Source organism: Anabrus simplex, chromosome 3, assembly GCF_040414725.1.
Source record: "Anabrus simplex isolate iqAnaSimp1 chromosome 3, ASM4041472v1, whole genome shotgun sequence".
NCBI lineage: Eukaryota > Metazoa > Arthropoda > Insecta > Orthoptera > Tettigoniidae > Anabrus > Anabrus simplex.
In genome coordinates, this window is record NC_090267.1 from 212047644 (window position 1) to 212071812 (window position 24169).

General features: G+C 39.5%; 1 protein-coding gene across 1 annotated transcript in view; it reads right to left on the reverse strand.

The window, feature by feature from the left end:
• The window catches only part of LOC136866155 (Fanconi anemia core complex-associated protein 24), a 108284-nt gene extending 102371 nt beyond the window's left edge, over positions 1 to 5913 (reverse strand). Inside the window, exon 1 of the mRNA XM_067142872.2 lies at positions 5142 to 5913. The gene's annotated coding sequence lies outside the window, so the exon portion shown is untranslated. The remainder of the gene's footprint in view (positions 1 to 5141) is intronic.
• Between the last annotated feature and the right edge of the window lie 18256 nt (positions 5914 to 24169).

Sequence of the window (24169 nt, forward strand, 5' to 3'; positions counted from 1 at the left end):
ACACAGAGGCATGCAGACTGAATGCTGAAAGAAATAACAGGCTATAAGGAATTTTATTTACACACTAAATGTAGACCTATGTTTCATTCAAGACTGCTTTTCTATACTTTCTTTCTCAATAGTGATAACCAAGTTTCAGATTTAATTTTAGATCTAGTTAAAATATGGAGAATAAATTTTTTGACGGCTCAACAATATTTTTGTTAACACGTTCACCCCCGTATCCGACTTAAGGTGCATAACATTTCACCAGTGCTTTAAGGCATATTGCGAGAAAAATTTCAAGCGTTTAGCATCTTAGATTTACCAATGATAAATTCTTATTTGGACCTAATACCACAACACTCGTAAGTGATGTGGTTTCGTATTGAAAATTTACAGTTCAACAACAATAAAGGTGTTTTACAGTTCAACAACAATAAAGGTGTTTATTGTTGTTGAACTGTAAATTTTCAATACGGACCAAAAATGAGATTTATAACATGTGATGTGGTTTGCCATAATGGAATATATATATGATTTTTTTGCAATTACTACGCTAAGCTTTAAACATTCAAAGACCGATCATTACTGCCTACTAGCCATGGGTACGTATTGCAAGGCACAAGTATACTTGCATGACCGTAGGTTAGTAATGTCTTCGAGGTTGAGCCAGAGGTACTCCAAAGCTTGTGGTAACTTGATGGGGAGGACCCACAGAAAATAAATGGTTGTTGGTATGCGTGGATGTTGATGGGGTGGAAGGAATACTGTTGGATGTAGGGTAGGGCTGTTTTTCTGTCTAGTATGTAAACAAAAACCAAGGCATCACTGGTTTATGTGTTTGACAGGGTGCACCCCACAGAGAACATACAACACTAGAAAACATTATGTTCAGATAATGGCCGGGAATGAACATGTGAAGACGGAAGCCGTGTCTTTCAGTGTCGACTTAGTTGATACAACATTTCAGTTTTTCAGTCTGTCAAACAGAGGATATCAATTTATGAACCACAGAGAGATAAAGTCACAAAACATTTTCAAAGTTATTAAGGTGCTGAATACAGAATTTTCTATTTCACTTGATAATATCACTAATTAATAATCAATTAGAAGTTTAGGCAATAGAAACAATGTTTTACATATATACGCCTGCAATATAAGCGATCTGATAGAATCTGAGGATGTTCTTGTAAAACAAAACATTTCATACCATTATTGATAAATTGTTTCATATTTTCAGGTTTGTAGGCTACTTGAGTTTTAATAAGTTAGTAAATTTTCCTGGGTTTGATAGACTGAAAAACTTGAAAGTTACCGTATATACTCTACTATAGATATTTTATTTTACCACTCATCACATTAGCTAGGTATTCAGGTTGTTGCAGTCCAGGAATCTACAGGGTGGCCCAAAAGTCCCACTTTATAGGAATAATAACTTAAATACAGCAATAATTGTTCACTATGATTGTCTCCAATGTAAAAAACACAACTATAGGCTTCCTTCATGCTCCATAAATTTCTTTTTAAACCATAACTGGCATTAGAGAACAGCACTCAGCAGCTATTTGCTCACGCAAATGATTTCTAATCACTATTCTCCACACTGTAAACTGTAGCCATACCAAGCTCTAATGACAGTCATGGTTTTTAAAAAAATCTGCAGAACATGAAGGAACATCTACATTTGTGTTTTGACATTGGAGGTAATCATACTCAACAAGTATTGTATAAGTTGTTATTCCCATGATGCAGATCTTCTGGGCTACCCTGTAGACTGCACACAGAGCCTAGGTGCACACAAGGTGAATAAATGTTGAAATTTCAATTATTTCAGAGAGAATAACAAGAAATTAATATCTACTGACACTGGAAAGTAAAATTCCACTACCATTACTGATTCTGTTGTTTTCCACACTGGACACACATCAGGAAAGATTATAGGCTAATATCAACAGCCGACTCGTTGGCTGAACGGTCAGCGTACTGGCCTTCGGTTCAGAGGGTCCCGGGTTCGATTCCCGGCCGGGTCAGGGATTTTAACCTTAATTGGTTAATTCCAATGGCACGAGGGCTGGGTGTATGTGTTGTCTTCATCATTTCATCCTCATCACGACGCGCAGGTCACCTACAGGGGTCAAATAGAAAGACCTGCACCTGGCGAGCCGAACCCGTCCTGGGATATCCCGGCACTAAAAGCCATACGACATTTCTTTTCAACAGCAAAACTACTGTACATAGGTAAACATTCAAATTATTTTATAAATATAATTAGCTGCAAACATTATTATTTTGAAGCTTGTCTGAACTGCAACATTATTATTTTAAAGGTTGTCTGAAGTTAATGCACTGCCTATGTGATACACAAGGCCCGAAGTCCGGCTCCATGGCTAAACGGTTAACATGATGGCCTTCGGTCACAGGGGTTCCGGGTTTGATTCCCGGCCGGGTCGGGAATCTTAACCATTATTGGTTAATTTCGTTGGCACGGGGGCTGGGTATATGTTTCGTCTTCATCATCATTTCATCCTCATCACGATGCGCAGTTTGCCTATGGGCATAAAATCAAAAGACCTGCACCTGACGAGCCGAACATGTCCTCTAAAAGCCATACGCCATTTCATTTCAAGGCCTGAAAGTGCTGGCCAGCTGATGGAGTTGCGGCGAGTTCCAGAATACACCGCTAAATGTCATTTTTATAGGCTGACCTACACAATGCTTTTAAATCAGAAATAGTACAAATCTATCGATATTCACCTGATGAACTTATGAAAATGCTAAAAAGGGTAAAATTGACACAAAAATGAATTGTTTTAAATCAAATAATACCTATTCTGTACCTGTCAATCTATAATATTTTGAAGAACCAACCCAGCTCTAGCATTGATTTTCCTGTCTCTCCATTAGCGGCTTTTTTTTTTTTTTTTTTTTGGCAACCCACTGATCTAATTAGGCTAAATTGTAACCATTAGGTGCTTTTCTATGTCACAACACACATTTTCAAAGTAGTCTCATCAAATTTAATGCTTTTCCTTTCCATATGCTTCTAGTTGCTCTACCACCATTACTGGCATTAACTTATTTTACAACTTAATTTACTTGGTTTACTTTCTTCTGTCTGCTTTGTGACCATGGAAGCAAAGGAAACTATGTACAAGATGTATTACGTACCAATAACAACTTACGCAGCAGAAACTTGGACAATGACAAAGAAGGATGAGAGTCAAATACAGGCAGCCGAAATGAAGTTCTTGAGGAGTATTAGAAGAGAGTAGAAGAGACAAAATAAGGAATGAGAAAATCCGGGAAGAAATTGGAGAGGAAAAATGAATGATAGAATAGAGAAGAGCCGACTAAGATGGTTTGGGCACATAAAGCAAATGAGTGACGAAAAAATTACAAAAGAGGTGTTGGAAATGCAAATGCAAGGAAGGAGAGGCCGTGGACAACCACGATTGAGATGCAGTATTATAGAAAGAAACCTGGACTGGGACATAGTGTTGGAGGAGTGGTGGAAAGACCGAAGAAAGTGGAGAGGAACCATATTTGCCCCTACGCGGCTACAGTTGAATAAAGGGAAATGATGATGATGATGATGATGATGATGATGATGATGATGATGATGATGATGACTTTCTTTTGAAAGTGTTGTTTTCACCTCCTCAGATTTTAATTCTTTCAGTTTCTGTCAAAGCTTATTTTCTTGTATCTACAAATTGGCTTCCTCAACAAGATAGAGTTCCTTCTGTTTCTGTTGTATTTAACTTAGCTCTTCAGGATGCTTTTGGAGGTGGGGTGTATACTTGAATTGCTACCTCTATCACTGGAGATTGAGTTTTCCTGTTGGTGAAGTTGCCTTTACTGAATTCTTCCCGGTTTTACATTGCAGTAATCTAATCTAGGGGTAGGATCACTTCTGAATTTGGCACATATTTATTTATGAGTGGCATAACCATCAAACACAGATGGAATTTTATTTGGAAGAAGTCTAACTTATTCTTTGTGGGGTTAACACTAAAATCAGATTCAAGGAAATGCTTGCTATAGCCTACATTTTTGGTGGTCTTGTGGGTGACCATAAAGAACCTAGTTTTCATGCCTTGCCTCGACATGGCAATTTTCCGCTTGTCTAGTAAGGTTGGATCAGTAAGAAGCAGATGAAACGTTGCATTTTCTTCTTGCTTTGCAAGTGTCTGAAATACATCTTGGAACACAACAATGCACAGTTTTTTTATCACTTCACTCACATTCCCATGTCATGCATGAAATGTACATTACATGACTTGCCCCTACAAGAATTATCATAATACTGAGAGTAACATCAAAATATTTGTAGTTGCCATAAAAAACTAACAGCAGTCTTGGTGTTTTAATACAAAAGTAGACGAAAAAATCAACATAATTTATTATTACTATGGTACTAAACGTTTGCATTCCGCACACTGATGGAGTACGGTGGGCCTCCTAGAGGGTTATGCCCCCCTCTCAGGCAAAAGAGATTCGAAGCTGCGATTTGAGTTGCAGAGAAGGTGAGGGGGTGGTGGCTGTGGCCTATAAAAAGATCTATCTCGGCATTTGCCTTAGTGCAGGAGATGACAAACCACCGAAATCCATTCTCAAGACAGCAGATGGTGGGGCCAGCCCTTCCGCCTCCCGAATGCAGAACTGCAAGGTTAGTAAAACTAACCGCTGTTAAGCCGAAGCCCACTCTGCTCTCTCAATATAAATTATATGAATATATTATAAAATATATAGATGGATCGAAACTGCCGTACGAACGGAATAAGATGAAAAATTATTAAAGTTGTACTTAATGACAGAACAACAATAACAGAATGCATCTATAAGGGCTCTATAATTCACATAGCTACAGCACACCAAACGATACCACAAAAACCATAAACATATCAAACATGCAGCGCAAATCTTACATCACGTTACAGCTCTAATACACTTACAACAGCCTATAATCCTGACATCCATCAGCGAGACTACAAACCCCAAGTGTCCCACTACTCTGACAGAAAATCGCCCGTTCCTCCAGGCCTTGTGTATCACATAGGAAACAGTTAATGTCAACATTATGACCTTAAACATGACAGTGTTCCAGAACTGACTTTCTTTCTGATACTGGTAATTTAAAATTAGCCCTACATACTTACAATAATTGTTATGCTGTTGGGGCAGACTGTAAGTTCTGGAGTTTACATGGTCCGGTTTTCAGTAGGCTATGTTCCAAAGGGTGTTGCAAGCACACGAGCCTTGTTTTGGTAGTGTCAATAGCCTACCTAAAGCTGGGTCACAAAGGGAATCACCGTCGTACGTACGTCAGACAAATAAATGGCTTGCAGACAAGTTTGCTATGGTCAAAACTTCATTATCCTGTTGAAATCACTGCTAGTAACAATAAACCTTAGGCCTAACTGTAATCCTGGAGAAAATGACCAAAGCTTAATGCTTTCATTAATCCAGCCAGTCAGGAATATAGCTACAAGAACGACAATCAGAATTCTCGAGACGAGTTGCAATAGACCAATGCTAAAAAAATGTCAGAAAATTCTAAAATTGCTGGTCAACACTATAGGCCACTGAAAAATATATTTATAACCTCTTCATGTCGAGTTCAAAATAACTGAAACGATACTACACCAACTCCAGTCAATCGTATTCTAAGGAACAGTCCAAGAACACTCTATGTTTGAATCCATTCATATAAAAAGTTTATTGGTTAATGTCAAGTGAGCTATTACCAACAATAGTTTAATTACGTAAAATTCTGAAATGAACGCACGGCCAGTAAACGTATAACACGAAATTCATATGTAGAATCATTTTATATGCACGACAAGGATGCCGGTCGAAATTCTAACTCATTACATGCTAATTCACACATTTCGAGAAAGACTGACATAAACACTTCGATTTGACAGCGTGCGTTGCTGTCAAGGACAATCTTCTTTTGTTTGTTTATATATGCTGGTAATACTTCACCCAGTCACCAGGTTAGTACTATACGGACTTGTGAATTTTATATTCTTATTCCATGAATTCGAAGTTGGACTCTGTTTATCATCTATAAAATAAGAGTTTTGTCTGTACATTGCTCAGAATTTGAAAAGAATGGTATTTCTGTATCGGTCATGTCCATAGCAACACGGAAATGTAATTTTTACTTTTCCGTAATTTCTGTCCGTCTGTCTGTCTGTCTGTCTTTCTATCTGTCTGTATAATATGTAGGGCCTATGTATGTATGTACAGTATGTATGTACACGAGAATTTAATGAAAATCGGTATGTGATGTCGGGGGATGAGCCGCTACAATCTAGGCTATAAATCATTTTACCCACGCTGAGTGAAATGGTAGTTTAGGGGAAGGAATAAAATCTAATTCTCAAATATTTTTATTATTGGTAGTACTATCGATAAATACGACATAACGAAAGTTATATACAATTAAATTTCCGATCATTTATGTTATACATTGTTACCGTACCGGCTTTGATATCACAGATATTCATGAATTTGTATTTTTGTTGCCAAGTCTATATCAACGCCGAGCCACGATAAAATGAGTTAACAGAATTGCATGAAAGTCGGTACCTATATAGAGTCGAGGAATAAGAAACTACAGTCTAAGTTATAAACAATTTTATTCGACTGGATGAAATTGTAGTTTAGGGGAGGCGCCTAAAATTTAATTTTTAAGTACCTACCAATGTCTTGGTGCTATCGAAAATTACTAGGTATATAACAAAAGTGTCCGCCTCTGTGGTGTAGTGGTTAGCGTGATTAGCTGCCACCCCCGGAGGCCCGGGTTCCATTCCCGGCTCGGCCACGAAATTTGAAAAGTGGTACGAGGGCTGGAACGGGGTCCACTCAGCCTCGGGAGGTCAACTGAGTAGAGCTGGGTTCGATTCCCACCTCAGCCATCCTCGAAGTGGTTTTCCGTGGTTTCCCACTTCTCCTCCAGGCGAATGCCGGGATGGTACCTAACTTAAGGCCACGGCCGCTTCCTTCCCTCTTCCTTGCCTATCCCTGATGATGATGACATAACAAAAGTTATAGAGAATATAATTTCCGACCATTTATATTTTATTCAGTTTTACCGTACCGACTATGATAAGAGTGGTATTTCAGAGTTAGAAGAAAACTAAATATTGAAAGCGCAAAACATTGATCAACAATAACATTATAACCTTTTCTTGAGCCCGAATCTCCATAGTAACGAATGGGAACCAGGGCTCAAGAAAAGGTGCGCGTACTATACATTGACCATTGTTTGTTGTGATGTTCTTTGTCTCTTATGCTGCCGGACATCTCCGATAAGTGAGATTACTGCTACGTACCGAGTATATCAGCCTGACTGAATATTGGCGGGATATAGCTGGGGAGTTAGAAAACTTTCTTCTTCAGCATGTCATTCCTCTGGTTCATACATTTTCTGATACTGCCGGTACGTAACAGATTGGTTCATCATAGTATTCCAGCTATTCGATCTCTACTCTACTCTGACGCGCTGTTTTGAATGAGCAGTGTGCAAACATAAGGCAGAGGCTCACTTAGTAGTAGTAGTAGTAGTAGTATGACCTGGTCTAGAATTACAATTTAAGCCTATTCCAACTTTTTAAAAAAATATTTGCTTTACGTCGCACCGACACAGGATAGGTCTTATGGCGACGATGGGACAGGAAAAGCCTAGAAATAGGAAGGAAGCGGCCATGGCCTTAATTAAGGTACAGTCCCGGCATTTTCCTGGTATGAAAATGGAAAACCATCTTCAGGGCTGCCGACAGTGGGATTCGAACCCACTATCTCCCGGATGCGAGCTCACAGCTGCGCGCTCCTAACCGCACGGCCAACTCGCCCGGTGCCTATTCCAAATTATAGCATCACAATTCACTAAATAATTCAAAATTTAACCCTGAAAAGAGGCGTTTCTCAAGAAAAGCTTCTTCCCCATCACTTTTATTTATTTAATTCCACATTCATTTTATTCCAAATTAGCAGTGAAGAGGGGGTTTCTCCTTTGGCTTGGAGGAAAAATTTGCCTCCACGTCAGATAGATTTTTCCGCTGCCTATGTAGTGAAAGATTTTTCGACTCATCGGATACTCCTAGGAAACAGATTAGTAAAAGGGCATAGTTTTTGGCCTGGGAGTCTCAACTGTTCGACACCCCCACCCGGCTGAAGTAAGACGAAGTGTGTTCACGGATCACGGCTGTCTGCGGCTTGGTCATTCCAGCTCTGGAACTTTGAACAGTTATATCGGCAGCGTAGTACTCTTCGTTAAAAGTGAGAAAATGTGTGATTTTTCATTTGATCCAGTATTTCATATTGTCGTACGTACGACGCTGTAACTGGTGTAAAACCTTCAATTATTATGTTTTATATATTTTAATCATGGTTTATTTAATGCTAAATTATATTTTATTAAGTGTTAATCATGACTAGTATATGGTTTCTCTGTAAATATGTAGTATAAAATTGTATAACCTCTAATACGTATTGTATAACCTAGAAATCTATAGAGTCGAAAGCTGTAGAACATTCCATAATGTTCGTATATTAGACTTACTGTACTATATTTGGTATATCTGAAGGGTTCTGGAAACTTACAGTAAGGTTTTATTATCCAGTTACATGTAGAGGCATTACGAATGTTGTAGATATATCCATGTGTATTTTTAAATAGCGGGGAAAGTTCGAGCAAATACAGTAGAGACAATACACGACACTTACGGATTTCGGCTTGCTACAATGGGAGACAATTCGACGGTGACGCTCCTAGTGACTTGACCTGAACAAATCGCGCTAAATTCAAATATCAATGGAAATGTATATACGGAAATGGATAAATAAATTACGTCTAGAAAGAAAGTGGTATTGAGATATTAACTTCGAGGTTGCTAAAGCAATTCTGGATAAATGAATGAAGAATTATTTAAAAGGTTATTATTCAAAGACTGAAATTAGACATATAAACAAGGTGTGAAATGGACTGCTGTGAAATGGCTTGATCTTTCATTTATGCATTACTTTTTTAGCTTTAGCATACCTGCCTGAAATCTTACGGTTGGATTTGTCTTTTTTTCTCATTTAAAAACATTGTATCATCACATTAAGACATTTGTCAATAAAAATATCGGCACATTCCTTACACATATGATGCAATGAATTAACATTTAATAGCTGGACAATTTTTCTCTTAACATGAAGCCTACTAACAGAAAGAAAATCTATAAAAATCCCGGCTTTAATCTGAGAAGAGGGATAAAAGAAAGAAAAGTTTGAAAATGTTGTCGATAGTGATGCTTTGAGGAATATTTACGTACAATTAGAGTAAAAATGTAACATACCCTTGGCTGTATAGTCGAGGATTTTTAAAGTCGCTGGCCTGGAAATGATCTGAACAGATCTTATCATTCTTATACAAGCGTAACGTCCCTTCTTTCTTGTACACTTTATCCAAATCGCTTCTGTGACATTTCAAACCCACAGATCACACCTACAACAACACATCGGTATTGAAGGTTAACTGCTGCACTATACAATAAAATATGCGTATTATATTTTAAGCCCGTTAAAACATGGGTCAAGCAGGTCAGAAGATTATTTATAGATTTATTAAACACACTGTGTACTTTTAACAAATAATGGTTATAAGGTCCCTTGAAAGTTATCATCGTTTGCATAGAAATTCAGGGAATTTATCCTCTCCTTACAATCGATCAAGTGGTACTGAGGGCAATACAAGCCGCAGAGCGTACAGGATCACTGGGTTGAAGCATGACGGTAACCTCGTTGGTGACAAATTATGAAGTACTATAAAAATCTCTGTCACTGGAACAATATATATGCAAACACAATAGACTTACATGTTCTTGTCACGAGGGAACCTGAAGAACGACCGCGCATTTTTCTCTACTTCGTAATTACTGCAGCCAAACACAGCACATACCTTTCCCCTTATGTTGAGAGGAGATATCAAGGAATGACACACGCTACTATTTAATTATGTCAACTCACTGAAAACGCATAAATAACACCAAAAACTTCACACAAAAATACACGTGCTCTTATGACAGAATCAGTACCGTTCAGGTCTATCTGCTAGAGTGAGCTCCAATAGCTGTCCCTCGATATCTCGCTCAGTGTCGCGTATTGTCTCTACTGTATTTGGTTCGAGTACCCATTCGACTAGCTGGTCGATCGATGTTTCGAGTGTGTTCCATGAGTGTTGTAAGAACACTTCCAAAAGTCGTTCATTCTAGATGGTTGGTCGAGTAGTATAAATATCGAGCTGTCAGTGAGTGAAGGCAGTTCTCAGTTCTAAGTTCGTAGATCTTGGTTCTTGGGACTCAGTCAAGTGATGGACTGGGAGTGACTGCTGGGCTTCGAGGTGGAGTCAGATCATTGGACTCGAGTGAGTGAGTGAGGCGGGGAATTCAAGAGAGAGTATGTTATAGTGCGCGCGTCAGTGTTGTTGATATCTGTACTTGACAGAATCGACTTCAGGGTACTCCGCTATTGAGTGTGTATATAGTGTCATTTGCTACTGTGTATAATTGTATGTTGTGACGTACAGTGTATTGTTTAACCGAATATTGACAGTACAGATGTAATTTTCTAAATGTGTTTGCTAAAAGACGAGGATACAAGGATATATTAAGTAGGATTGACGCCATAAGATCGATCACGACAAAATTTAAGAAAGGATTATTCAAATTTGTTTCTAGCCATTGTTTTTATTCTATTGAAGAATACTTGGTTCTTGAAAATTAACTTAGGTATATCGCTTTTTTATTTTTTTTATCTGTGCTTCTTTACCATATTGTAGCCTATATTTCTCTTTATTTCCCATGGCATGTATATTACTGTTTTATCCTTTGTTGCTGTAAATATGATTATTGACATGTCCCATATCACTGTATCACAGTAGCGGCGACTAAGGGGGGCGAGGGGGTGCAGTGCCCCCCCCCTTTGTGGAGAAAACATTACATTTTTATTACATTTTAGTCGGCTGAAACTAAGGAATTATTGGTACCGGTATTATTAAAAATATTATACGAGCCCCGTTATCTTATCAGCTAGCTCTTTAGTTTATTTTCTTTAATTATTAGCGGAAATAGTACAAAATGTCGTTCGTCGCGGCTAACCGATTTGCATAGCGCCTCGTTAAGTAGTGGAGACGTTGCATGTGCTATGAAAAGGGGTAGTAGGGGTATGTCTTTTTGCCGAGATATAGGACACTGAGGTATGATTCACCGACTGTCGCGCTCATTCATCTGGCTGGCAGTCTCGTATAATTATAATAATGTTATTTGCTTTACATTCCACTAATTACTTTTACGGTTTCCGGAGACGCCGGGGTGCCGGAATTTTGTCCCGCAGGACTTATTTTACGTGCCAGTAAATCTACCGACACGAGGCTGACGTACCGTAATTGAGCACCTTCAAATACCACCGGACTAAGCCAGGATTTAACCTGCCAAATTGGGGTCAGAAGGCCAGCGCCTCAACCGTCTGAACCACTCAGCCCGGCAGGCAGTCTCTTTCTTGTCTGTTAGTTTCTTTGTGTGTAGTCGAATACTAAATGATTTTTAATTGTATAAACACGCCGTACTTGTATTTAATTGTAATACATATGTATATCGTTCCTTTGGAAGTTTTATTCTGTAGTCTAGTATTGAATGAATATTTCAAAAACTGTTAATACCGCACTTAAATAGGTAAAACCTTTACCTCTCTGTGGAAATTTGCCCAGAGAGCATAAGAAATGTACCACTTTGTAGCTTTTCTTCCAGTTTACATACATATACCCCGCCCTGACCCCCCCCCCCGCGATATCCAGTAACCCGGGTACTTTTTGTTGTCCGTAATTTTGTCCCCCCCCCCCTACTTTTAATTCCCAGTCGCCGCTACTGAGTCTGTATGATCAGTTGGATGAAATAAATTACAATACAAGTACACATAACGTTCAAGAATATTAATTTCCAGTATATATTGTAACTCATTACTTCATAGATATTCTGTGCCGTAGCCCGCAGTAGTCCGGCTCCTTGGCGAATGGTGAACGTTAGAGGTGTGTCGGCACTGGTGTACCGGTACGCGTCACCTATTCTCGAAATGGAGCAGTGACAACCTGCGCCAGGAGTCTCTCCTCTACCTGTCCACAGTGTTGCGCTGCGACTCGCAGTTTGCTGCTGCCGGTCCACTGCTACTGTGGCAGTATTGCGCTGCGACTCGCAGTTTGCTGCTACCGGTCCACTGCTGTGACTGTGTTTAGCTGATACCGGTCTTCTTCTTCTTGGTGTTTTTGGGCTCTTATTAAGTAATTTTGCCCAGTCCAAAATCCCATATTTGATTAATAACACTTGTAAAAATTTAACACACCAATCTATAAAAACACTTTGTATCCTAAGAATTCACATCACTATAGGCCACCATCTCAATATCGCTGATCACTCAAAATCAGAGCCGTCTATATTTTACAGGCCGGAGTCATGTAAGTTTGGCAACGTCCAGCGGAGGCGGAGGCGAAAGCGCGGGAGCTATCTGTGTATGTTGATGTGTAGTGAACTTCGTGTTGTGTTTATTTGTATTTTTCATGGATATTTTCAAGTATATGTAACAAGGTAGGTGACTGAGTGACATACGTAGAACCTATTATCGAAATACGTGAAGGCATGCCCGAATTTGGGTTATTAATAACACGTTTCGTGTATTTGCAGATGCCCAGAAAATGTTGTGTTCCTATGTGTCATAGCAACTATGACATCAAAAAGGATGGTCATGTTACCTCATTTAGGTTTCCTTCTGATGAGGAATTAAAACAAAAATGGATTCGTCAAGTTAAGCGGGATAATTGGGAACCTGGGAAGGATTCAGTCGTGTGTATAAAACATTTCACAGATGATAGTTTTTCAAAAGGGGAAAAGTTTTGTGATAGTAAAGGCAATATAACTGTACAACCACCTAAACCTAATGAACTTCTTCCTAGTGCATGTCCAACTATTTTCCCAAATTGGTCCAAATATTTGTCATCAAAGAGTGTAAAAAGAAAAGATCCTGAAGATAGGAGACTGGAAATTAAGAGTAGGGAAAACAAGAGGAAAGCAGATTTGGAGGAATCAAAGCTTCAAGATGACTTAATAGCTGACTTAAATCATTTAAGATCCCTTCTTCATACCAAAATTGACATGTCAGTATGGCAGATCAGTATCTGTAATGAATTTCTTTGCATATACAGATTAAATCTGGATGATTTGCCAAATGTAAGTAATTTACTAAAAATTCACCAGGATATGCATGTGACTGTATATGTTAATAGTTATCAGGTGTCAGTCAAAGAAATTAAATGTTTAGCTGATGGTAAAATCTCCAAGTGGTCTCAGCTAAATGAATATTTATTAAATTATACAGGAGCCACTGCTAGTAGTGTTAGTGTTGAATGTGTACAAAGTAATGTACTTAAAATGCTTGACAAGCTCATAGAGTTTTGTTTTGTGAGGTTAGCAATGAAAGCACAGACTTCTCATCTAACCTTGTTTTCTTAAGGGAACAATTCGACAACAATAGGATAAATAAGAATATGTTTAGCAGTATGTGTTCATTGTTAGGAAGTGAAAGTCCATATTGTGTACCAAATCCCCAACACAAGAATTTACAGATATTTCTTATGTTTGATCCTGTACATATATTTAAGAACATCAGGAATAACTGGCTGAATCAGAAAGACAGAGACAAAACTTTTATTTTCCCTGATTTTGAAGTAGATCAGATTATCCGTAAGGCATGCTTTAATGATTTAAGGAACCTTTATGTGTAACACAGTCATGCATCCAACCTGATTGCTACAGCTTTTAAACTTAATTATAAAACGGTGTATCCCAAAAATCTTGATAGGCAGAAAGTGTTACTTGTTGATAATCTGTTCCATGACACCACCATAGCTGCTTTAAAAACCAGTCAACTAGATTCTAATGCCACTGCAATTTTTTTAGAAATTGTTACTAAGTGGTGACGTATTGTAAACGTCAAAAGTGTAACTAAAGGAATTTGCAAGAGGGACCACAATCAAATGCCTTTTACTGAACTAGATGATGACCACATTCAATTTCTTCAACATTTCTGTGAGTGGGTAAGCAGTTGGGAGGACTTAAATTTGGTTCATGGTCACTTAACAACTGACACTTCAAGAGCTTTGGTACATACCACAACTGTCCTGTTAAAAATTATCCAATTTTCATTTGAAGCTGTGAAACCAAATTATTTACTGTTAGGGAAGTTTCAGAGTGACAATCTGGTAAGAAGGTTTGGTCAGTACAGACAGCTTAGTGAATGTAACTACAATGTTACTGCACTTCAAGTTATAGAAAGTGAGAAGAAAATTAGGATTAAGAGTGTTCTGGGCTTGCACTCATCTAGGTATGGAAAAGTGCAGTTTGACTGTAGCCAGTTAGAAATGTCTCATTCCACCAAGACAGGTGATATTAGGCTAAATATGGCAGTGATAAAAAAGTTCGACTCACTTTTATCATGTGACATTTCTGATGGGCATTTTGAGATGTCAGGTGTAATATACCTTTCTGGGTATGCAGTAAGGGCAATATCCAAAAGGATAAACTGTGACACATGTTTAGGTCTCCTGCAGTGCAATGAAACAGATGGCCCCTATTTTGAAGAACTTCAGAGAGGTGGGTTAGTGGTGCCATCGGATTGTGTTGTTTGTGTCTTTGAAACAGTGACAGGAATGTTTACCTTGTTGCTGTCTGAAGACTACAAGGAAGACTACCTGGATTGTGGAAATCACAAAGAAGTTATCTTCCCTCTATCCAGAGCTGCTTTAGGGAGATATGAAAATCAACAGTTCTGGTTGGAACAGGGTAACTGTGGGCATGACAATAATAGTCTAATAGACTGTTTATTGTCCACATTTTGCAACGTCATGTTGAATAATTATAGAAAGCAGATTAAGAACAAGAGTTATGCCAGCAGTGATGATAAAATCAGTAAACAAAGGAAGCTGTCAACACTCCATAAATATTCAGCTTGTGAGTACTGTTCTTCAAAGGGTTTTGTTTTTATGCATGTAAAATGTGTATTTCTAACTTTACTGAGTGCATTTCTTGATGCGTGTGTTTCTTAGTGTCATTTTTCACAGTGTGTATATTTTTTATAACCATCATGTTGGTCTAAGTGCGCTGAATATCATTGAAGTCAATTCAAAGTCGGACACGCCCCCTTTTCTCTCGGCCTCCGCTTGACAGATAGATACAGCGTTGCCAAGCGTACCTTCCGGCTTTAACTGTAGATGGCTCTGCTCAAAATATATTAGTAACAACACCAATGGAAGCAGGAGTATATGAGCATTGATCCAACAGTATAACCACATAAGATATTATAACACAAAATGTTTGACTCACCCAGAAACTTATTTATGACATAGATTGTATCGGCAGAAGGATTACATAACAAACAAGAAACACTGGTTGGTAAGACATGTTTAAGACGCACAAGACTACTAAGAAGCCTTACTCGTGGAAACACATTTAAAGGACACTGAAAAAGTAGGTGATTCGCATCTCCATCACTAGTACCACACGGGCAGCTGGGTGTCTGAGTCAAATGAAAACGAAATTTGTACTGGGGCGTAAGAGCATGATTAAACCTTAACCGAATGATATTTGTGATATGTCTTCGGGAATATGTTCCTCTCGTATACCATGGTTTCGTTGGAATTACCGACTGTAATTGATAATAAAAAGTACCTTTGACTTGGGCAGTGTGTTGCCAATTGTCCTGCCACTCATTGCGAGCAATATCTTTAATCACGGAAATATAATCTGACGGAGGTACTACATTATTAGAAAGAGGAACAGGAAGGCGAGAAGCTTGCTTTGCTAGAACATCTGCTTGTTCATTATCCTAAATGCCCATATGTCCAGGCAACCATACTAATGTTAAGTAAATACCAGAATTGTCAAGGATATAAATAAGGTTTTTAATATTATATACATACCAATTAGCAGATATAGAAGAGGAGGCCAAGGATTGTGTAACACTCAGCGCATCCGTATATATAGTAGCTCGTTTACTGTGACAGTGTTGCGCTGCGACTCGCAGTTTGCTGCTACCGGTCCACTGCTACAGTGACAGTATTGCGCTGTATAATACTCAACTCAAACAGCAATACTGCTAATCCATCAGTTCACTCTATTAATTCTCTTGAGCAAGTATATACTTCAGTTGGATCTAGTTATTAGAAAATACTGTTCCCAGAAGTGTCACTTTTCTTTTCCATCTCAAGTTTATTGAACTTGTGTGGTTAAAGTATTGCCTGCAAATGTGTTGTTGAATAAAAAGAAATGCTTGTTGGATAGCAAAAAGTTCCGGGGTAAAGATTGAACAATCACTAGGTAAACCATATTGCTCCTTAATATTTATGGCTGGTATAAAATATGCGGCTCCAACTCCAGTGGCATATTTAGCTCCATCAGTGTATATATCGATGCCAGTAGGAGGACAAGAAAGTCTCAGCTTTTTAACTGGCAACTGAGTGCATCCTTGAGCGCTTATTACCTCAGAGTAGCTACTGCTAAGAGGGCTCATCATATGGGACTTGTAATAAATAACAGGATACGGTACGGAAAAGTATAGGGAATGAATGATACGCTATGCAATAAGGCATCTCTGAACGGCTTTAGGTTATCGAATGCATATTATAAAGCAGGTTATTCTCCGTAAGCCTTGACGCTGAATTGGAAAGTATTCAGAGAGGAGCTGTAACTTCGGAATTAACGGGTGCCTCGTAAGGGCGAATTTTAAAAACAAATATTGCATGGCAAACATTTTTCGGCGAATATGCAAGGGGAGGGGGGCGGTTCTCCAGATTCCACAAGAAGTGCATTTGTGGGTGTAGTCTTCAGGGCCCCTATACATATACGTAAGGCTTTATGTTGACATGTATTGAGTTGTGTCAGGTTCGTACTCGATGCCATATCATAGATATGGGAACCATAGTCTAAGATCGCTCGTATAGTGGACCTGTACAACGATATCGCAACACACGGGTCAGCTCCCCAGTGTCTGCGAGTAACAGATTTTAGGATTTGTATGTAATTATCACTTTTCGAGCGAATGTGTTGAAACTGCTTCCGCCATGTGAGCTTATGATCTAAAATTAATCCTAAATATTCATATTGGTTATCATTTGGGATTTCATACTCATCAAAGGAAATCGGAGAACGATCGTATGATCGATGATGTGTAAAATTCATCGCACGACATTTAGAAATAGAAAGTTGGAGACCATGAGCATCCAACCACGTAATTGCCTCTCTAAGAGTGGATATGATATGCTGCTTACATTCTTGTAAATTCTCGTGCGTAGGCTATAGTAAATGAATACCTACAACCTGTTTTCCAGTCATTGACCGGGTCAGGGATGTAATGAATGAAGCAGATATAGGCTGTTAGTACGATGGGGTCGCCACTCCCGAAGTGATTTATTAATGAATGATAAATGCTATGAAATAAGAATGGATAGTGTTGCTGGAATGAAAGATGACAGGGAAAACCGGAGTACCCGGAGAAAAACCTGTCCCGCCTCCGCTTTGTCCAGCACAAATCCCACATGGAGTGACCGGGATTTCAGCCACGGTATCCAGCGGTGAGAGGCCGAAGCGCTGCCGTCTGAGCTGCGGAGGCTCAAAATCCCTCATATATAGGGCGAAAAGGATGCCACTCAGTATGTCCCTTTGAGGGAGCCCTATACTCACCTGGCGGTGGGTGGGTGGGAGGGGGGGGGGGTATTCTATGTTGTGACGTTTTGAGAAACAGTGTTCGATACGTAAGCAAGTGTCGTAGGATGGTAATAATCCCCACGGGGATTTTGAGAGATGCAAGTTTTTTCCCATAGAATGTTCAGAGGTACAGAATCGTAGGCTCGTCTAATATCGAGAACTGATACCGGTCCACTGCTACTGTGACAGTGTCGCGCTGCGACTCGCAGTTTGCTGCTACCGGTCCACTGCAACTGTGACAATCTTGCGCTGCGACTCGCAGTTTGTTGTACCGGTACCGGGAAGTGCGGTTGCTGCTATCCGCAAACGGTCCAGTGATACAGCCATCGGCGTCCCGTACCGTTAGGGAGGTTGTGACAAGAACAGGACGGAGACGGTACCGGTACGGTGTTCATTATTTCACGTGAACGAAAGAAATCCACAGTAATCTACTTCAACGCTAAAACGTTCCTAATAATAACAATAATAATATTTTATTATTGTGATAATTATTAATGGTTACATTTAATCTGGCGAATATGATCAATGAACATTTTAAAAACGCAACACTGAATACCTTTTAAAACGTCAGATGTTTCAAAATGATTATCGGCGATCTCTAAACAATATTATAGGTCATTCGCATGTCAGAATCTTAGGGAAGAATTGCACACAAAATGTCATTTTCCGAGTTGAGAAGTAATTGGGTAAAAGTAATCGGATTACTTGTAACGATTACATTCATAGCAAATTTTACTTGTAACCGTTACGTGTTACAAAAAAAAAAAAAAAAGTACGGTAACTTAATTCTTATTTGTAATTTACTTCTTGAAATAAAATTGTGCTGGGCGGAGTAGCTTGGTCGGTACAGCGCTGGCCTTCTGCCTCAACTTGAAAGGTTCAATTCTGGCTCAGTCCGGTGGTGTTTGAAGGTGCTCAAATACGTCAGTCTCATGTAGGTAGATTTATAGGCACGTAAAAGAACTCCTGAGCGACTAAATTCCGGCACATCGGCGTCTCTGAAAACGGTAATAGTAGTTAGTGGGACGTAAAGCAAATAAGATTAGTATTAGTAGATTTACTGGCAAGGTGAAGAACTTCTGCAGAACAAAATTCCGGCACCTCGGCGTCTCCGAAAACCGTAAATGTAGTTATAGGAATGTAAAACAAATAACATTATTATGCATGGATTTATTAATTGAAGATAAAAATTATATTTTCGAGTCTTTCAACCTACCACCGATGTGCCATTATCGAATCAGATAAGACAGGCCTGATCATGACATCATCGAAGAACAGAGCAAATTGTGCATCCCCTGGCTACGTAAACCTACCATGCTATGTTTCTCAGCTCCATTTGTGCTTGTACCGGTTGTCACTGGACCGGCAGCATGTCACCGCGTTCTGCGTGCTATGCCATGCTCCTCAGCTCCATCTGTGGTTGGACCGGTTTGTCACTGGACTGGCAACATGTCACTGCTCCAGTTGTGTCATTGGAGCAGTGACACATTATTTCTGGACCATCACACCTATAGTGAGCATAGTTACATCTCTGTTCTTATCCTGTTTGGTAGTGGCCTTCTATTCAGATTGCTTGAGGATATGGATCCCGGGTGGACTAGATATTTCTCTTACATGATCCTTGGGCCAGACGTTTTTACCGCAACCAGTTAATTCCTATGAATTGAAGACTCGGTGTTTGTGTTCGTCTTAATACGCATCAGAAAGTGGACATTATATTCTCATCACGACGTGCAAGTTGCACCTGACCTGCAACATGTCCTCAGACACTCCCGGCACTACGCCATTTCATTTTTCACTACATTAACAAATATTTATAATGTCCACTTTTGATGTCTGTAAATTCTATTGAAATTGAAACCCTACTGTATTTCGGATCTAAATGGCCACCTTCATTGGAGGATGGACTATTTATTTCTTTAATAAATCTCTCTCTTTGTCTTTCTTTCGCTCTCTCTGGTTTTTGGAAATGCCGATGGGTAGGAATTTTCTCCCTCAGGAGTTCTTTGCGTGCCGGTAAATCTATCGACATGGGACTGACGTATTTTCAATTACATGTAACATATCACAATTCAAACCATCGCAGAACGATGCGGTAGTGGATACATCCCACCCAATAGGGTTGGTGACAAAGTGCCGATTCCGGCTAACTGGAAGAAGACCAGGAAGAAGAGGACATACTTGCTTACAAAAATTTTCATTCCCCACCCTGAAGGTTAGACGGTCGCACCCTCTCTCTGGCCCACCCAGGAACCATACCCTTGAGCACTCCGAAAAGAAGGCCACTACGCTCATCATTTGCCAAGGAGCCAGAATATTATGGGCTACAGCACAGAATATCTTCGTCGCCATGAGACCTACAGTACCTGTGTCGGTGTAATGTAAAGCAACTTGTAAAAAGAAGAAGAAAAAATACAGAACATCTATGTGCATTTGCTATGAGTTACAGTATGTACTGGAAATTAATAATATTCTTGAACATTGTGTGTAATCCGGGCTTGAGATAGGAGGTCATCTTATGGTGTCAACCCTATAAATTTATCCTTGTGTCCTTGTTAGATTAAAGTTTTATTTTTACATTCATGTATGAAGTTAAAAAATGTAACTAGTACTGATTAGAAATTTTTCCATTGGTTCCTCCACTGAGGTGATGTAGTGGCGAATATGTGAACAAGGAAATAATCACCCTAGTGCATTCACAAGCCTATGTTGGCCTACGTCCATTCAGTGACTGCAAAGACTGGAGAGGATGAGATTATATGATGCAGTTGCTTGAGCTGAGGGGGCTGTGAAGGTATTCAAACAAGGGTTTCCTATGATGTAAAGTTGAAGTGCGAATTTAGGCTAGTATGAGTGGTTAGAAACTGAATATTGAATATTTGATTTGCTGCGGGATGTGAGTGATAACTAGGGGTCTGTTGTAGGAGTGGATATTTAGTAATGAAATGGTGACAAAGAGAATTAGGTTCTCGACTGTAGGTGACTGAAAAGGGGAACGTCTAGATGATGTAGGTGGATGAATGGTTCCGATAGGGGCGACGAGTTCTGGTCGATTTTGAAGAGGTACAGGGTGGCGACATCAACGGCGAGAATATACTGCGTGGTTACCTCCACAGGTATGGCATTGGGGTGGATAAAGTTGATGCATGTTTGGGGCACTTGGGTGTAGAATGATCTTGATTACAAAGTCCACATTTAGGAGTCTTGGTGGTACACTGAATGGTGGTATGATTATTGTAGATGGGACATCGCTCACACTATATATCTAGTTGAGGTGGGGCGTGAGATGGATTCACTTTATGGTGATGTCTGTGTATGGAGACTCTGCGCCAAGACACGGTTGACATCTTCAGAAGATAACAGAAGAATTCTCACCATAAAGGTGGGACCTGTGAAGTTTTTGATTCTAAATGCCTTCGTGAGTGGAATACCATCCGTGATAAGTTCTGAGCTTATGGTTTCTTCTTTAATAGAGGTCAACACCTCGTATTACACAGCTGAGAGAGCAGTAGAGCAGTGGGGAGTGTAGAGGTTTGATGGTTAGAGGTGGAAGAGGTTGAAAAGGGGTACTTTATCCAAATTGGTGAGCTCCTATTACAGTAGTGAGTTGAGCAGCTGCGGTGTCCTCATTAACTTGAATGATAACTCTGGTTGTTATTCTTCGGAGGTCCACTATAACCTCGCGGCACATTTTAAACCTGAGCAGGGTGGGGAAAATGGCGTGGAGAGATTGGAACTCAGGGATTGGGTTGGAGAGTAGAAAAGAATGCTTTCCTAAGGGAGTAGGTTGGAGGTAAACAGGAATAATTGATGTAATGTCTAGTGCCAGATACTGATGAAAGTGTGAGCTGAGAGGGGAGAGGTGGTGGTGCGGGTAGAATTGGGAGGGACGTGTGGATTGAACGTCCATGAATCGCAGCAGTGCTTCTGTAATGTCTGCCGATGGTGTAAGTTCCGGGTTGAAAGCAAGGTGTTGTGGAGCTTGTTCTTCTTCCGGAGCAGAAAGTGAAAAAAATCTTTTAAACCAGATTTAACTCTAATGTTGTCCCATTGCAGAGCTGGTGTCATGTGAAGAAATCTGGCCTGGTAGTCAGGAGCTGCAAAACTAGATATTACGGCCAAGTGGTAAGCAGCTGCAGCTATTTGACAGAAGTCAGTGGTGGTGGTGATGGTGGTTGTTGTTGTGGTTGTAGTGGTTGCTGCTGTAGCGATGACCAGACAATAAGGTGAATAGCGATACATGATGGCGAATGATCTTCCTGGAGAGTGTGGAGATATAGTATTGGTGACGATGGGCTCGCCCTGAGGTGATACATCATGGATTTTCTGTCTACCTAATCCACTTAATAGCGAATGCCCTACGTGCCTGAGTTACAGTGTAGAAAAACAGTTTGACGGTGATGGATGAAGCAACAGAACTATATACTGTAGCTATTCAATATTCATCTAAATATGACAGTGTATGGTACTTTCACATTTCTTCAGCAACATGAATTGCTGGGGTATTTACTAAATAAGAAGTGTGTATAGTAATGTTAACTGCAATCCATACCTAACTAAAAACGTATATTTATCTTTTTTCTCTCTGGTTTCTAAATTAAGGGCATTGAAGAAGTAAATGCTTCAAGGATCCTACTTCTGTTCTATGAGTACCATTACATGGATTACTACACTCATTTACAAAGAAAAAGGATTGCGTACCATGAGTGAATTGCCAAATACAGTGAAGGTTGCCACACAGTGGTGTCGTATGCTGACGTGTATTTTTTTTAACGCTGATTGCTTGCGGGAGAGTGCTAATAGGGTGCATACATATCCCTCCCTCTTTCATAGATACAAGAGACTGGATAGCAGCATGAGTCACAAGCCATCAGGTTATATAGATTTTGATTCTCATAGGGAACTTCAAATATTTGTCCTGAATGAGTGAATTTGTAATTACAATATAATTGGTCTATTATAGGAAATTGCACTTTTCCAATTACTTGGCATTAATTTTACTTGACATCAATTTTTGTAAAAGAGAGTCTCTCATATGGCACTGCTTGACGCTTCAAATAGCCTGTGCAGTGGCCTCCACTACGATGACTTTTGTTTCCAACTAGTGACTTCAGGAATTTTATCTGTGTAACTCTACTCAAATTGTGTTTATTTATTTGTACCTATTCAATGTCAAAGGAGAAGAAAAAAAGACTTTTGCTTACAACAGATTTTTATTTACAACTTGAAAAATTTTAAATTTTTCCTTTTTTATTTTAATTTGGTAGGCCTATTTTTTTACTTGTTATTCATATCTATTCAGTGCCAAAGAAGAGGAACATGAAACAGTTTTCTTTATTTATACCCAACTCTATATCCTAAAATGTAAACATAAGCATATATATATATATTATAATGTAATAATTTTATTAAAAATAAAATGACAACTAGCAAGGTCTACTATGGTGGGAGAGTGCAGGTTTCTCATGGGGGGGCTCCCTTTGGGGTGCCAGCGATCTCCGGTCCAGAAAACCAAACAATTCTTTCTTTTCACACATGTACAAACTTACGTCTCTCGAATACAAAATCAACTTAAACACACACACAATATCTCTCTCTGTGTGTGCACGCATGCATGCGTGTGTGTGTGTGCGCGCGTGCGCGTGTGCATGGCCCAAGAGCACCTCTTTCAGCTGACAGTCTGGCTACCTTAGCTAGGATTAGGAATAGAAATATGGTAACTTCTCGCTCCACTACATGCACTAGCCATGCATCTTGGCAAGAGTGTTACTTACTAAGTAGCATACTGGGGCGAAATACTGGCAACCACGAATGATTTAGCTGCAAAATATATAATTTCCAATAATGCAATAATGGACCAATTATATTGGAATTATAAATTTATTCATGTAGGGCAAATATTTGAAGTTCCCTATGGGAATCAAAACTATATCACCAGCTAGATAAGTCTGAGAGATGCCAAATTGTCAGATCATGAGAAACAGGCTGGACATTTCGACGCATTGCTCGCCACTTGAACCATTCTGACATGCAGGGAGTCAGTGTTGGATGCAGTAGGAACGTGAGTGTACATATGTGTGTCGAGAAGGCTCAGGCCGACCACGGTGGACCACCATCAGGGAGGATCATTTAATTATGCGACAGGCTGTAATCAGTTCATGGAAATAGGTTCGCTCCACCCAGAGACTAGCAAATCAGGATCTGTCGTGCAGAATCCATTATGACATCTTCCATTACAAACTGAGGTTCACCAAGCATGTTTGAACTTCTGCTAGGAACAGGAGTATTGTAGCTTGCGGATTACCGACAAATGGTGTTCAGCATCGAATTGCAGTTCTGTCTGGATACCTTAGCTAGGATTAGGAACAGAAATACGGTGACTTCTC